The sequence below is a fragment of the Pollicipes pollicipes genome, unplaced genomic scaffold, assembly GCF_011947565.3.
Source record: "Pollicipes pollicipes isolate AB1234 unplaced genomic scaffold, Ppol_2.1 Scaffold_6686;HRSCAF=7923_pilon_pilon_pilon, whole genome shotgun sequence".
Lineage (NCBI taxonomy): Eukaryota > Metazoa > Arthropoda > Thecostraca > Pollicipedomorpha > Pollicipedidae > Pollicipes > Pollicipes pollicipes.
In genome coordinates this window covers 27,750,665-27,766,272 of record NW_023596921.1, presented here as the reverse complement: position 1 = coordinate 27,766,272, position 15,608 = coordinate 27,750,665, and positions in this window count along the sequence as shown.

Genomic DNA, 15,608 nt, shown 5'->3' with positions numbered 1-15,608 from the left:
ATAAAATGCTACAAACCCATATCTAACGAACTAATGAAAGGCGAAGTGTGCTTTAACTTGCAAACGATATAAGCCGGTGTTTCCACTTGTTGACAACATTTTTGCTCATCGCGTGCCGACGGAAAAATTGGGGGGACCATTTTGCCGAGAAAAATGAGAAGTTTGGAAACGCTACTTTTTCATTGCTGAATGAAAGAGCATGGCCGAATTAGTGTGTACGGTCAGCGGCAAGTGTTTCTGTGCAGGCAAACAGCTTGTGCAGCAATTGCAATATCAACATCGAGCGCCGTTTGTGAGAGTTTTTTGGAAATAACTTCAAAACTATACGTGCGTAAATGTTTTAGGTTACACCATCGTGTTTGCCTTGCGTTTGCGCGTCGATTGTTATATTTTAGGATATTAGTGCGTTGCTGGAAACGTATAGCATTCTTGATTGCCGCAAATTTCCATGGTTTTGTTTCTGAGAGCCGCTCCGTTTGAACGCAGATTGCCGGTGCAGACGATACACAGTGGTGGAACAAGCATTCAGTGGCGTTGTTGTCAACAGGCAAGTGATCACAAATCTGGGCGCGGCCACTTTGATGCAAAAAACGGCCCATTTCAGAAACGGACGTTTTTTCGACCCATATGAGGGCCAATATGAAATCCAGTACGCGTACAAATTGGATGCATGTTCAGATTGAAAACAGTCGTTTTTCGCCTAGTAAAATGTTGCAAAATCATATCTAACGAACCTATGAAAATCGATGTGTGCGTTGCCTTGCAAACGATGTAAACCGATGTCACCACTTGTTGAGAAGTTAAAGCACCCTTCGATTTTCATTGGTTTGTTGGATATGAGTTTGGAACATTTTACTATCCGGAAAACGGCTGTTTTCAATCTGAACATGCATTCAGTTTGTACGCGTGCTATATTTCATATTGGCCCTCAAATGGGTCGAAAAAACGTCCGTTTCTAGAATGGGCCGTTTTTCACATTAATGTGGCCGCGGCCAGATTTGCATCACTTGCATGATGACAACAATGCCACCGAATGCTGTGTATCGACTGCACCGGCAATCTGCTTTCAAACGGGGTGTCCCTCAGAAACAAAACCATGGAAATTTGCGGCGATCAAGAATGCTATATGTTTCCAGCAACGCACTAATGTTTTGCTATATGTCGTTCGAAGGGCAATGGCACGGCGAACATGATGGTATGATTTAAAACATTGATGCGTGTATAGTTTTTAAGTTAGTCGAAAAAAAACACTGAAATGGTGCTTGATGTTGATTTTGCAGTTGTTGCAGAAACTGGTTGCATGCACAGAAGGACTTACCGCTGCATTTACACACTACGTGGAAAATGCCCTTTCATTCTGTTTTTAAAAAATTGCGTGTGGAAAGGTTTCATTTTTTCCAGAAGATGGCCTCCCTCGAAAATTTTCGGTCAGCACCTGGGGATCAAAAATGTTGTCAACAAGTGGTAGGATCGGTTTATATTATTTCCAAGTCAAAGGGCCGTTCTAGCTTCAGTGATTTGTTGGATATGAGCTTGGAACATTTTACTGCCTGGAATACGGCCGTTTTCAATTTGAACATGCATCCGATTTGTGTGCGTGCTGAATTTCATATTGGCCCTCATGTTTGGTCGAAGAAATTTCCGTTTTTGAAATTGGCATTTTTTCGCATCAAAGTAGCTGCGGTGAGATTTGTGATCACTTGCATGTTGTGAGCAACGCCACCGAATGGTTTTTCCCCTACCTTGTATCGTTTGCACTGGCAATCTGTTTTGAAACGGAGCGGCTCTGATAAAGAAAACCAATGGAAGTTTTCGTGGATTTGCATTTGCATTTGCAGTTGCGTGCGTCCGGCTCGACCCAAATGCACGTTTTGCAATTGCATCTGCATCGCTTCTCGTCCTTTTTACTAAGATCAAGTTGTAGTGTCTGTCGATCTGAGCCAAATGCCGAGAATTTTCGCGCACTCTGGAGAGTTTTATTGCGCAACCCGACGTTGGCGGGTTTTTTCACGGATCACGGCAGCCATCTCTTTACTCCGCGTGACACTACCCTGCCCAAGGTCACCGTGGCGACCATCATCCGCGTAGGTGGACGTCGGACACGCCGCGCCGTGTGGACGCCGGAGACGCCGCACCGGGTGGACGCCGGCGGAGACGCCGCGCCGGGTGGACGCCGGAGACGCCGCGCCGGTTGGACGCCGGTGGACCACGGGAGCGCAAGGTAAGTTTTCACGCCTACTTCCGGTCTTCTGCCGTCGCCTGTTTTTATCGGGTTCCCACGTTCCCGATCCAAAATAGGAGTTTGCGGTTTCCGTTGGTTTTGGCTCGAAATTTGAACTTGCGCCCTGGGTGTTTCGCCGGTCGCGCGCCCGCATGTCACTGCGTCACCCCGGCCGTCAACCACGTGGCGCGCGTCTGCCGACGACGTGATGGCGACGCCAGTGTTCTGGGCGGCCGTGGAGGCAGTGCGCGGCCAACCGTTGCTGTGAGACGAGGAGTTACTGATACCATACCCGCTGCCCGCGCATGCGCGCTGCCCCGTCGCCGGCTGCCGAACACAGTACAGCGGCAGGGGGTCCGTGCAGCAGCGGGCCAGCCTTTGCCGCCACCTCGCCCGCAGCCACGGCATCCGCCCCCGCCGCACCACGTGGGTGTGCGTGGGGTGCCGCGCCTGCCTGCCGCGGAGGCCGTCGACCCACCGCTGCTGGGCGGCGCCCCCGGAGCAGACGCGGCCCGACCTGCCGCACTGCTGCGCCGACTGCGGCCGCTCCTTCACCACCAGTGTCGGGCTCCGCAACCACCGGGCCCGATGCCGGGGTGACGACGGCCGTCGCCGTGCAGGAGACGGCTCCGGGGGCCGCCGCCCGGACGACTCAGAGGACGCCGACGCGTCGCACTTCGCTGCGGACTTCGTGACGCCCCGCCCTGCTCCACGCGCCCGCCGCCGGCGGCTGGCGTCGTCGTCGCCGGTCTCGCCGGCGGTGGGGTCGCCTGGCGGGGCGTCGACGATCCCGACGCCGCCGCTGATGCCGGATGAGTTGCCGGCGGCGGCGAGCCTCGGCGATGACGTCAGCGTCGTGTCGGCGATCGCCCGCGGCCGGCTGTCTCGGGGCGTCTCCTTGTCGCCATCGCCGCTGGCCCATATGGCAATGACGTCAGCGTCGTGTCGGCGATCGCCCGCGGCCGGCTGTCTCGGGGCGTCTCCTTGTCGCCATCGCCGCTGGCCCATATGTCGCCGTACGCCCGCCTTTCGCCGCCCGTGCCGGAGCCGTCGTGGGACCTGCAACTACCACCGCTGACGCCGCCACCACCGCCCGGCCTGTTGCGCTTTAACAGGCCGTGGGATGACACGCCGCTGGCGGTGCTCGACCCCGCACCAGTGCCGAGGTCCTCGCCAGTGTTGGCCCGCGGCGCCCCGGTGTCGCCGGCGCCCGCCATACTGCCCTGCCCTGCCCTGCCCGGCCCGGCCCTGCTTTCGCCGGCGTTGGTCGGCGCGGTGGCTCGCGGTACAGTGCCAGTCTCGATGGCCAGTGCAGTGCAGTGCCCGTCGGTGGCCGCGTCCGGTACAGGTGTTGCCGCGGTGCCGACCGCCGCTGGTGGCCGTGTGCCGCCTGCCCGCACCGCGCACAGTGTCGCCCGTGTCGTCGTCGGTGGTGTGCTTGCGGCCGACGCCCGCGCCGCGGAGCCCTGACCTCCTGGCGGTGTCGCCGGCGCAGACGCCCGTGCCGTGGAGCCCCGGGGCTGCGGCAGTGTCGCCCGCGCCGGCCGCGACCGTGAGCCAGCGGCCGACACCCCCGCCGCGGAGCCCCGGGCTCTCGCTACCGGTCGTCGCACGTGGATCGCCGGGGCCGACGCTCGCATCGCGGAGCCCCGGGGCTGTGGCGGCGTCGCCCGCGCCGGACGCGACGGTGAGCCGGCGGCCGACACCATCGCCGCGGAGCCCCGGGCTCTCGATGCCCATCGTGATCGTGGACTTGCCGGCGCCGGCGCCTGTCCGCCGTGTGCCCTCCTACGCCGAGGTGCTGCGTAGCGCCCCGGTGGGGGGCGCACTGTGGCCGGACGGTGCGCCGGTGCAACATGGTGCTCACCCGCATGCTGTACCTCGCCCGTCCCCGGTGACCCGGAACCCTTGCCCGGTGGCTGCGGCTGACACACCTTCGTTCACAGCAGGGGTGCCCTCCCAGCGCCAGGGGCGCCGCGGCCGGGCGTGTCCCCCCCCCCCCCCCCCCACCGCCGGGTGCCCGTGCCGGGGGAGGGCATGAGCGCGAGCCGGGAGCCCCTCGTCCCGCCTCCGGCTGCCCTGTCTGAGTCCGGCGCAACTCCACCCCCGCCCGCCCTCTCCGCAGGCCCACGGGGTTTTTGGCCGCCGGTGGCGTGGCCGCGGGCCGCTCCCGCCGCCGGGACGGATAGAGCCGAGCCGCCCCATCACGCCGCTGTCTGGGCTGGTCGGCTCCCACCCGCCTCGCTCCCACCGGCGCACCTGTGACGCGGGCGTCCAGACGGAGCCCGTCTGTCTGGCGCCCGTGCGTCGTCCGGATGGCGCTCCGGACGGCCCCCCCCCCCCCCCCTCCACCCGGCCCCCGCTCTGGCCCCGGCTCCGGCCGCGGCCCCGGCTCGCTCTCCGGCCCGTACCCGCGGTGGGCCGCCTCGGGCTCCGGCCCCGGCGCCTTCTCGTGGTCGGGCTGGCGCCCCGACCCGTGGCTCGGCTCGCGCTCCGCCTCGCCTCCTGGCCCCCGCTCCCGCCCCGCCTTCGGTCGCGACTCCGACTCGTGCTCCGGCCCGCGCTGCGGCCCGTGCCCGGCTCGGGCTCCGGCTCGCACTCCGGCCGCTGCTCCGACCCCGGCTCCGGTCGCGGTCCCTCGTGGTCGGGTCCGCACTCCGGCCCCCTCTCCGGCCCCGGCTCCCGCCGTGCTCCCTCACGGTCGGGCTCGCACTCCGGCTTCTGCCGGCGCCCCGGCCCGGGAACCCGGTCACCCTGTCCATGACGGGTCTGCCCGTGGGCGCGGCGGTCCCGGCATGGTGGTCGTGGGTCCGTCGGCGCCGGACGTGGTTCTGGCCACGGCTCGGGTCGTGGGGCCCGGGGTTCTGGCCGTGGCCGCGGTGCCCCAGATGGGCGTTGCGGGGGCCAGGGGCGTGACCCGTTGCCGCCCCCGTCTCCTCCTCCGTCTCCGCCCGTGCCGGGCACGGGCGACACACCCCTGACGGCCCCTCCCTCTCAGCGGCGCCGTTCCCCCCTGCAGGAGGAGTTCCTCGAGGAGCTGCAGGCCCTGAGGGAAAGTGGCGCTGATTGGCCACTGGTTGAGGCGGCCGTCGGGGCCATGTGTACGCGAGCGGGCGTCCTCAACGAGGACTTCTACGGCCGGCAGCGCGCGCGCCGACCGCCGGCGGCTCGAGGCTCTGACTCCGCCTCCCGGGCTGGTGGCTCCGCCTCCCGGGCCGGTGGCTCCGCCCCCGCGGCCGGCGGCCCCGCGACGCGTGCTGGCGGCCGGGCGGCTCCGGCCGGCGAGCCCGCTGCTGGGGCTGACGACGGCGCTGTTCCGGCGGCCGAGGATCACCGGCGCCTGTGACGCGCTCCGCGCCACGAGCCGGAGGAGGCCAGTCGGCTCTAGCGACTGTACCGTGCGAACCGCGATCGTGCGGTGCGCAGTGTCCTCGCTGAGGAGTCGCCCCGGTGCGAGGTGGCGTTCGCCGACCTGGCGGCCCACTTCGCCCCGGACGAGGTGCCGCCCTTCTCGTGGGATGATCGTCCACCGTGCATCCCCGACCTGCCGCCGGCGCCAGAGCATCCCCACCTGACGGTTCCCATCACCCACGATGAGGTGGAGCTCAGTTTGCGCCGGGCCGCCAACACTGCCCCGGGAGATGACGGTCTGCGGTACGCAGCCTGGCGTGCCCTCGACCCCGGCTGCCTGCTCCTACGCGAGGCGTTCGAGCTGTGCCGCCGCGACTGCCGGGTGCCGGAGGCGTGGAAGGCATCCCAGACCGTCCTCATCCACAAGGGCGGCGACCCGAGCCTGGCGACCGGCTGGCGTCCCATCGCGCTGGCGAGGACGGTCGCCAAGCTCTACGCCGGTGTGTGGGCCGACCGCCTTGCCACCTGGGCGGAGGCTGGCGTGCTGTCGGCCGAGCAGAAGGGGTTCCGTTCGTTTGACGGCGTGCTCGAGCACAACTTCGTGCTGCAGTGCGCCGTCAACGACGCACGTCTGGCTGGTGAGGAGTGTCACGTCGTGTTCGTGGACCTTACCGACGCTTTTGGCTCGGTGCCGCACGCCCTCCTCTGGGAGGTGCTGGAGCGGTTTGGGCTGTCGCCCGAGGCCCTAGCAGCCGTGCGTGACTTGTACGAGGGGTCATCCACCCAGTACAGGCACGCGGTGGGGCTGTCAGACCCCGTGCGGACGCGGTGTGGCGTCCAGCAGGGCTGTCCCCTGAGCAGCTTGCTATTCAACATCGCTATGGAGCCGGTGCTGCTCACGCTCCGCCAGTCGGACGTGCGCTGCCTGGCCTACGCCGACGATCTTGCGCTGATTCTGCCGCCGGCTGCTGCCGTCGCTCTGGCCCTTCGGGTGCTTGAGGCCGTGTGGGGATGGTGCTCTCTGGAGCCCAACCCGCGCAAGTCAGGCCTGCTGTCGGTGGGAGCCGCTCCGCCTGCCGTGTCTCTCAGCGGCGCCTCTGCCGGTGGTGGAACGCACGTGCTCGTACCGGTACCTGGGCCGTCCGGTGGGCCACACCCGGCTCTCGGAGCCGCCCCTGGACGTGCTCGCCACCACCCGACGCGATGCGTTCCGCCTGCTGGACAGCGCCCTGGCGCCCTGGCAGAAACTCGACACCGTGCGCACGTTCGTCGTGCCGCGGCTGACGCACTGCCTGCGCCTGGGCGTGCTGCCCAAGACGCCCCTGCGCGCCTTTGACAAGGCGCTGCGGTGGCGCGTCAAGGGAGTGCTGGGCGTGCCGTTGAGTGCCACCAACGGCTACCTGTACGCACCGTCGTCCACGGGCGGCGTCGGCCTGACGGAGCTGGGCAACGAGGCCGACGTCCTTCTCCTGGCCGCCAGCGTGCAGCTGCTGCGCTCGCGCGACCCGCTGGTCGCCGAGCTGGCCGCTGCCGAGCTCACCCGCGTCGTCAGGCGCCGGGTCGGCCGGCCCCCGATGCCGGCCGACATGGCCGCCTACCTGAATGGCGAGCGCAGGCGCGACGGCGGTGATGTCTCGTCGCGGTTCAGCCGCGCGCGTGTTGCCACCCGGGCCCTCGCCTCGTCTGTGCCCGTGGCGTGGCACGCCGCCCATCCCGTCCCGGAGCTGCGCGTCGGCCCCACCCCGGTGGAGGCGTGCGGCGAGAGCAAGGCGCTCCGCAACGCTCTGCGGATGCGGGCTTTGAGCGACCTGGTCGCCAAGCCCCATCAGGGACGGGTCATGGAGTGTGTGACCTCGCAGCCGGTGAGCTCCCATTATATGTATAACGGGAGCTTCGCCCGGTTCGCCGAGTGGCGGTTTGTGCACCGTGCTCGGCTCGGTCTCGTGCCCCTCAACGGGTACCGTCGCGGCGCCGGTGATCGGCGCTGCCGGCGCTGTGGCTATGCCAAGGAGACCCTGCCGCACGTGCTGAACCACTGCCGGCCCCACAGTGCGACGCTGCAGCGGCGTCGCAATGCCATCCTGGCGCGCCTGGAGAATGCCGTGCCTCGGTTTGCCGGCACCGACGTGCGGGTGAACCGCCGTGTGCCCGGCACCGAGTCGGCCCTTCGGCCTGACCTGGTGGTCACCCGTGGCGTCCACGTATCTCTTGTGGACGTCACAGTCTCGTTTGAGAACCGGCTGGCTGCCCTGCGCGCCGCCGGCGACGAGAAGGTGGCCAAGTACGCGGGCCTGGTGGCCGAGCTCCGACGCCAGGGCAAGGATGCCTCCGTGCATGCCCTGGTGATTGGCTCGCTCGGCACCTGGTACCGCGGCAACGAGGAGACGCTGCGTCACCTGCGTGTCAGCCAGGTGTACGCCCGACTGATGCGCAAGCTCATGGTGAGCGACACCCTGCGGTGGTCCCGGGACGTGTACGTGGAGCACGCCACTGGGGTCTGCCAATACCAGTGATCAGTGGCCACCGCCCGTGGCCGCTGTGACGTCAGGGTGCCCGCCTCCACCGTTGCGGCGTTCTCCTCGGCGGCGTCGCTCGTCGCTCTCCGTTTCGCGGCGTCGCGGGGTGTTTGTCTCCGCCTGGCCGGCTGCTGAGCCGCCAGGCCGCCGCAGCCACCAATGGGCCGCCGGCCGGCCTGCCGCCTCTCCCCTTCCCCCAGTGTTTTACTTGATCTGTGCATTAGTATAATCACCGTATCACGAGATGTCTCCCCCCCCCCTTAGTATTGTATGCCCACTGTGTGGGCACCATCGATTTTTATTTGATCCGTGTATTGGCGCAATGAAATGACAATCGCCACGAGATGTTCCCTCATTACCTTAATTCTGTGTAGATTCTCCCCTCCCCCTTGTTTTTTGTTTGTTGTTCTGCTAGCGACACGTGTGCACGTGTTGTGCTGATTATTATCTGATCTGTGCATTAGTGAAATCGTGTAAAATCAACACGAAATGTTCCCCCCGGACTTTATAGCACTCTGGAGTGTAGCCCCCCGCCCCTCCCCTTGGCTAGCCGGCCGGCTGTGGGTTTCCTCCCCCCTGCCGGCGTCCGGCAGCCTTGGCAGACCGCGGCCGCCTTGTCTGGCCGCGGTTTGGCCTTGGCCGCCGCCGTACTGCCACCGGCGGTCCTTGCCTGACGTCACGTCTCGAAACGGCGCGGTCTTGTGTCCTCCCCGCGGCCGTCCCGTCTGGCCGCGGTGGGGCCTACACTGTCGCCGCCGCCATGCCTCCTCAGTTGTCCCTGGCACGGTGCCACGTGTCGGAGTGACACAGTGGCTGGATGTCCAAGGGGCCAGATGCGGCCCACGCCGATGACCTGCCCCCCACCCCGTCCCACCATGGGGAGGGAGGTGACCCGGCGCCCCACCCCACTGGCGGCACGCTGCGTCGTGCCGCGGGGTAATGTGATTACATTGTTTTCCCTTCAAAAACCGTCGTGTCGCGTGTAAATGCGCTCCAGGGTCTGGAGCGCATGCGTTTTTATTTCTCCATTTCTCCATTTTCTCCTGGCATTGCACTACAGCCAGGATCCGCCCATTTTATGCTGTCAGCGGTGTCAATAAATCAATATGTTGTAATACATGTATTATCAGTATGTGTTTCAATATGGGTTGCTGCATGCGCACCGCTGCTGGCGCACAGCCAACACGCATCGCCTCAGATGTCTCGCCCGATGGCAGCTTGCTGCGGCCACGTGCAGGTACGACGCATCCGCGTAGCAAAACCCAGCACAAACACACAATGGCGAGAGCCAAACGACACAATCAGTGAATACACAACAAAACAACAAGAAACAGACCCCTCAACAACAACAAAAAGAGAAAAGAAAAAAGCAACAACGGCCATCAAAATGCAACACTGTGGCGGCGGGCCAAAGCACACGATTGATATCAGCTCAAAGCCGGCCGATGCCATGTCACCAACAGCGCGTTCCGTCAGGCCGGCAACATGCAACGTCAACGCATCACATGGTTGTACAAGCCAACGCGATACAGACGAAGCACGCCTGACAATGACCGCGGCCGCCGGCCGGCTGTCCATAACAGTTGTGCACACCCCACGGCCAGATGTCTCTGTCGGCGGCGTGGCATTCACACATCACCTGCAGGCCGGCCAGTGCTCGGCTGTCTGTCCTGCTGCAGCGCACGGGCACCGCAGCTGGAGGCCGTGCGCCTTTGCCGGCCTGGCGCCGTTCCGCACCTGCATGGGTGTCTTCGCTTCCGAAGCGCGGCCGCCCTGTACCACGTAACTCGGCACGACGCCGCGCTCAACTTGCAACAAGTCGACAACAGAACGCGTCAACTGCCGGGGACGTGGCCCATCCTCAGGGGTGGGAGCGATGCCTATCCGTGACCATCGGTTCATGGGTAGAGGCGATGCCGCGCATTTTCTCCCACCTCCGCCGACCACACCTCGGTGACGGGTGCGCGCGGCCTTCTCCAGCACGTCGATGGGAACCGGCTAAGGCGGGGTGGGATAGCCAGCGGAACCTGAACTTTTTGCGCAGATCACTGTTTCTCTGGCTCGTTGCCGGCCTGGCGCCGTTCCGCACCTGCATGGGTGTCTTCGCTTCCGAAGCGCGGCCGCCCTGTACCACGTAACTCGGCACGACGCCGCGCTCAACTTGCAACAAGTCGACAACAGAACGCGTCAACTGCCGGGGACGTGGCCCATCCTCAGGGGTGGGAGCGATGCCTATCCGTGACCATCGGTTCATGGGTAGAGGCGATGCCGCGCATTTTCTCCCACCTCCGCCGACCACACCTCGGTGACGGGTGCGCGCGGCCTTCTCCAGCACGTCGATGGGAACCGGCTAAGGCGGGGTGGGATAGCCAGCGGAACCTGAACTTTTTGCGCAGATCACTGTTTCTCTGGCTCGCAGTGAAGTCTGTGTGACTGGTCTGCGCCAGGGTGTCAGCTCGGTGTACCTCGTAGTTTATCGCGGGGATGGCGAGGACCCTGAGGTGGAGAAGACTCTCGGTCTGCTGTTTACGCACGTTGCGATGTTCCTAACCGGCTGTTCGCGGACCACACAGTTCTCGTCCCCTACCACGTTCAGCAGCAGCCCTTCCGGAGAGGCTTAATACCCGTTGCACTGGGGACTGGCTGCACCGTGGCCGGTGTGTGCTGCGAACCTAAGTCGCAGCTGGATTTCTTCCGGATGGCGGACCACACCGGCACATAGTGGTTAACCACAAACTGGACGAGGTCCTTGAGAGCGCTGTTGGAGGTCTCGGTAGAGATGAAAGCTAGGAGCAGGCGTGCGGCTAGTGTCAACCATCTGAAAACAAGAGCGAATAGATAAGAACAGTTCGTTACGCATTGGCCATACCAACCAAATACCATTACGTCATACCATTACGTCATACCAAAATTATTGCGTCACTTTGCTGTATGTCATTTTGCCAATAATCAGAGACCTCAAATATAGCGCGATACATGTATTACCGAACGACCAAATAATGCGATATGCTTTTGCACAACGTATGCAAATAAGTACATGCTCAACAGTGAGCACGTGAAACACCAAATGATGCGTGATAAAGCTTAAACATTCATTGCTATCACTTCGAGGATAGTGCCTGTTGACATTTAACTGGCACGGCTCGATGGTCCAATTCTTCACGTGGTGTCGCTGTTCGGACGGGGCCATTTTGGACGCCGCAGGCCAGCAGGTACAGCAGCTGCTAGTCGGTGCTCAGCTGCTGACTCAGGTCGACTGGCAGGCTTCGCACGTGACCCTGCATGGGCTCCAATGTCACACCGTCCCTCTACCGGACCTCTCCAGTGCAGGTCTTGCCAATGAGTCCATAAAAAGGGTTCGGTCCCGTGGTCGTGCCGTCCAGGCCCAGGCTCAGCAGCGGATGGCAGAGGTTCAGCTCGTTCCCATGCATCTGGCAGATGAACCAGCGCATAAGTGGCTCGGTGGCCAGCTCAAACAGTCGGAACACGCCGTCTGTCGTCCCGGCGTTGACGTCCGTGCCATCACGGCCAAGTACATTGACGTGACCGTCCCACCGCAGACTCACGGAGTGTAGCTCGTTTAGCTCAGCGATGACAGCCACGTGTTTGTTATGCGATTCGCGCGGCTGGGCGTGGCTCATGTCGGTCCTGCCTTCGCGGCTTTCGAAGTAGAGGATGGTCAGACCTGACTCGTGCAATTATTCAGCATTTTGATGAGCCGTCTCCTTTCTCTGGCCATCCCCCGCACCTCGCGAGCCTCCTTAGCCACCGATGTAGCCCGGGCACATGACCCCAGTGTAGGTTTCTGGTGCCTGTACTGGTCCTTTCAGAAGGCAACCTCCTCTTGCTGCACTCTGAAGACAATCGGACATGGGGAGATGCACTGGGACTTGCAATTACATTTCGCGACGTCAAGAACCTTGTTGAATTTCACGGTGGCGGCATTACTGTGTCCTCTTTCTTTACTTGACCTCTTGCTGATAGCTCTGCGAAGGTCTTATCAATCTCTTTTGCCCACTTTTGCCACGTGTTTTAGATCAAGAACAGGGATCTCTTCTTTGGCCCAGTCTCCTGATTTCGGCCGTCGCGGCCCTGATGACCGTACTTGAGAGATTCTTCTTCGATTCGCTCAGCCACCTGTTATAACTCAAGCCCTTCCCTAAGTCGGCAGTTGGTGGTGGGACAGAGAAGCCGGGATACCTATAACAAAATGTTTTGTGCGTGACCGTGTAGCCTTTGGCATGTTTATTCAAGTCACTGCTCGAAAGAAACGTTTCGGTACTGTAGGCGTACATTTTCATGGCTCTTCATTTGCGCGCCACCCGTCCGGGACCAGAGGGGTTCCGCGCACACAGAGCGTGGGAAAGCGAACCAGCCGGCCATGGTCAAGGGCTTCCCTCTCCCCTCCATCCCGCCGCCCCCCCCCCCCCCCGAACAAACAGGTCCATCAGGTCGAGGGATGAATGCGGCTCGGCTCGACGATCCGGCCGATCAACTCACGTCGCCAGAACAACACCATATGCGTCTCCCAGAACAACCATGACGGCGACCCCACCTGCCAAAATCGTCCATCGCGCCAAGACAAATGGAGGCGAGAGCGGGCGATCGGCGAGACAAATACGCACAGGAACGCTCAAATAACATGTTGCGAGGCTGTTTGCGATTTCACCCCAACAACCCCCGCCGCGCCGGCGCCTCTGTCGCCCCAGATGCCGTCGGGAGAGTCGCGCCACTTGGGAACCCGGCCAGAGGGGGACGCGCAGGGCCCGCCCGAGGGGAGAGCGGGCGGGCCCTGCGTCGTCGCCAGCGACGCCACGCCCGAGATCTGGCCTAGGGGCACATCGAAGGCCGGACTCTGGTAGCGGCGCATGCCGGCCCGGGGACGCATTGGACGGAGGGGGCGAAGCGGCAAACCCATTAGGTCACACAAGACGACGAAGGCGGGTCGACCCAGTTGAGAGGTATCGAAAATTGATAAATTGTCATGCGAGGGGCTCCGGAGGACAGTACGGACCAGTGAGTACGGACGGTACCAGTGAGTGCGCCCGACGCCTACCGCGGCATCCTGAGGTCGATCCTCGAGGCCCCAGCTCGCAGCACCCGGCTGTGACGTTCGACGCGGCGGACAACGGTCACCGACGACGGCGCACACGATGTGAGCGCCCAGACTGTTGACCCCCCCTCCCGTCCTTCCACCTCACCGGGCCATGGACGGCTGGCGCTCAGAGCGTGCCCTTTCACCCCGCTCCCCACTGGGCGGCGTAAGCCGCGGTTACCGGATCCCTTCCGCAGAGCTGGGGAGAGGGGGAGGGGCTCGGGGGGTGAGTGTGGTAGGTGTCACGCGGCTCGACGCTGAGCTCGCCTGGGCGATGGACTGGCGTGTCGCAGTCTGTGAGTGATGTTTTACCTCGTTGTCTTTGCGTGTGAATACAGGTATCGGTTTGCATAGCGATGGTTTAGTGAGGGAGCGAGGCTGGACGAGGTCGGTTCGGGTGGCGAGAGGACACTCGGCCCGGCGTTGGGCGGTGCTGTGTCCGGAGTCCGGGACGCATGCTAGGGCGCAGCGCCCAGTTCGTTGACATGCCCCTTAGGCGTCCGGAGCTTACCAATGGCGGAAGCCATGCAGAGGCGCATCGGCTTGTCTGGGCCCTCGTCTGGCCTTCGTCGCGGCCAGACGCGATGTACGGGCCGCGCCGACATGCAATGGTGGCAGGATGTGGGTCAGGCGGACCGTTCGCCGTACATTTCTCGTTTTGCTTACCTCTTTTTTGTCAATAGTTAGAAGCCGGTTTAGTGTCAATAGTTAGAGGCAATAAGCCGGAACCTCACGGGTTCGATCCAGCGTGCATGCTCGGCCTCTCTCACGTAATAGGTTAGCGCGGTCTAGCTCCGCGCATGCTGCGCGAATTCCCTCAGCGAGCGCGTGTATTGCCCGGTTTCTATCTCCCTGTACCTTTCACTAGGCCTGGATCGCCCTCTGACCGATTGATGCACGGCGTTACTGTTTCGTTAGCGAAGGCCCATCTCGCCCGAGATGGATTCGACACGGACGCCGGAAGTTCGGTATAGGGGAGAACGGCGTCGAATTCTCCGAACCGGACATGACCCCGGTATGTAGGCTAGAGGTCGAAGAGAGACCGCCTGCTCCGAGATGTTGAGGCATAGCGGCGAGGTGCGCCGAGCCCGCGACATCTCGAAGGATCTCCCGCAGTTCCGCGAGACCGAGGAAGGTTACTCGCGGGGCGTGGCCCGGGCCGGCGTTCGGGAGGAGACACGGACGCCATCTGTCAGTCGCTATGGGCAATTGCGGTAGAGGGCAGCACCCGACGGTGCGCGGTGGCGGCGCGGGCACCCGCGACCCGCCGGCAGATGACAATCTCTCGCGGTGTGCATGGACGGAGCAGTCCACCGCTCGCGGCCCGCCGGCAAGCGAGTGCCCGGCGTGGCTGTGACAAGGACGAGGAGCCAGGCGACCGTAGTCCTGCTTTTACGCAGATAGACGTTTCTGGGTATCGCGGCACAAGACACAGTTTCGCTTCTTTTTTCGAGACGGCCGACTCGTTTTGTTGTTTCCCACTTGACCCCAGGCGTGACGGCGTAAAGACGCATTGGTCATGATGTGATCTTGGATCCGTGGGGGCCGCCCAGGATGCTCGATTGTGCAGGGCGGTAGCGGAGTCTATCCGTGGTGTCTCCGCCTTGGGAGAGGGCAGGAGTCAGTCCGCTCTCTTCCGGCGTGGTGCACGCTGGGCCTTATGAGCGATTGGTGACGGGATGTTCGGGACGGATAGGTATCCCGCCATCGACGCTCATAGGGGAACGCGACGAGAAGTCAGGTCGCCGGACAAGCCCGTCAGGCCGAGTCTCCAGAGCGCGCCGGCCGAGGAGACCGTAAGGCGTGAACGCGGGTCGCGCCGGGCGCTCGTCGTCGGCCGAGAGGCTCCACCGTCCCATGGGCGCGCTGTCTACCTCCAGGCCTCTGAGGGGCGCGCCGTGGGGCGGTGCCTTGCAAAGCCTGCTCCGGCGGGCGGGAGGCGAGGGCGCAGAAGCGCCGGAAGCGACGCCTCCGTGCTGGACGAGCCGCTGCCTAAGGCGCATGTGCGGCAGCGGAAAGCTGCGAGCGGTGGGTGTGGCCGTGTGGATGATGGGCCGCCCATCGTGGACGGAACGTGGGGAGCGTCATCCAAATAGGGAGCCGTCACCCTGGAGGTCAGACGAGGGGGTAAGTCGCCGTTCAGCATTGACACTCGTGGTCGGCTCAGCAGCTGCGTCGGTGCCAAGCTGGCAAATCAACGTGATATGCTTTGAACGGAGCTTAAACGTCGATTTATGGCAAGACCGAATTGTGATAAATGAATTAAACTTAACGAGGAACCACGCAGACGAGCCAATAATAATGTCAAGGTGCGGGAAATAAAGGGGGGGGGGGGGTTCCACCCGTGCGCCTGCCAAGAATGAATGAGAGGATGTGGGCGCCAGCGTATGCGAATGAGAGGATGTGGGCGCCAGCGCATGCGAAT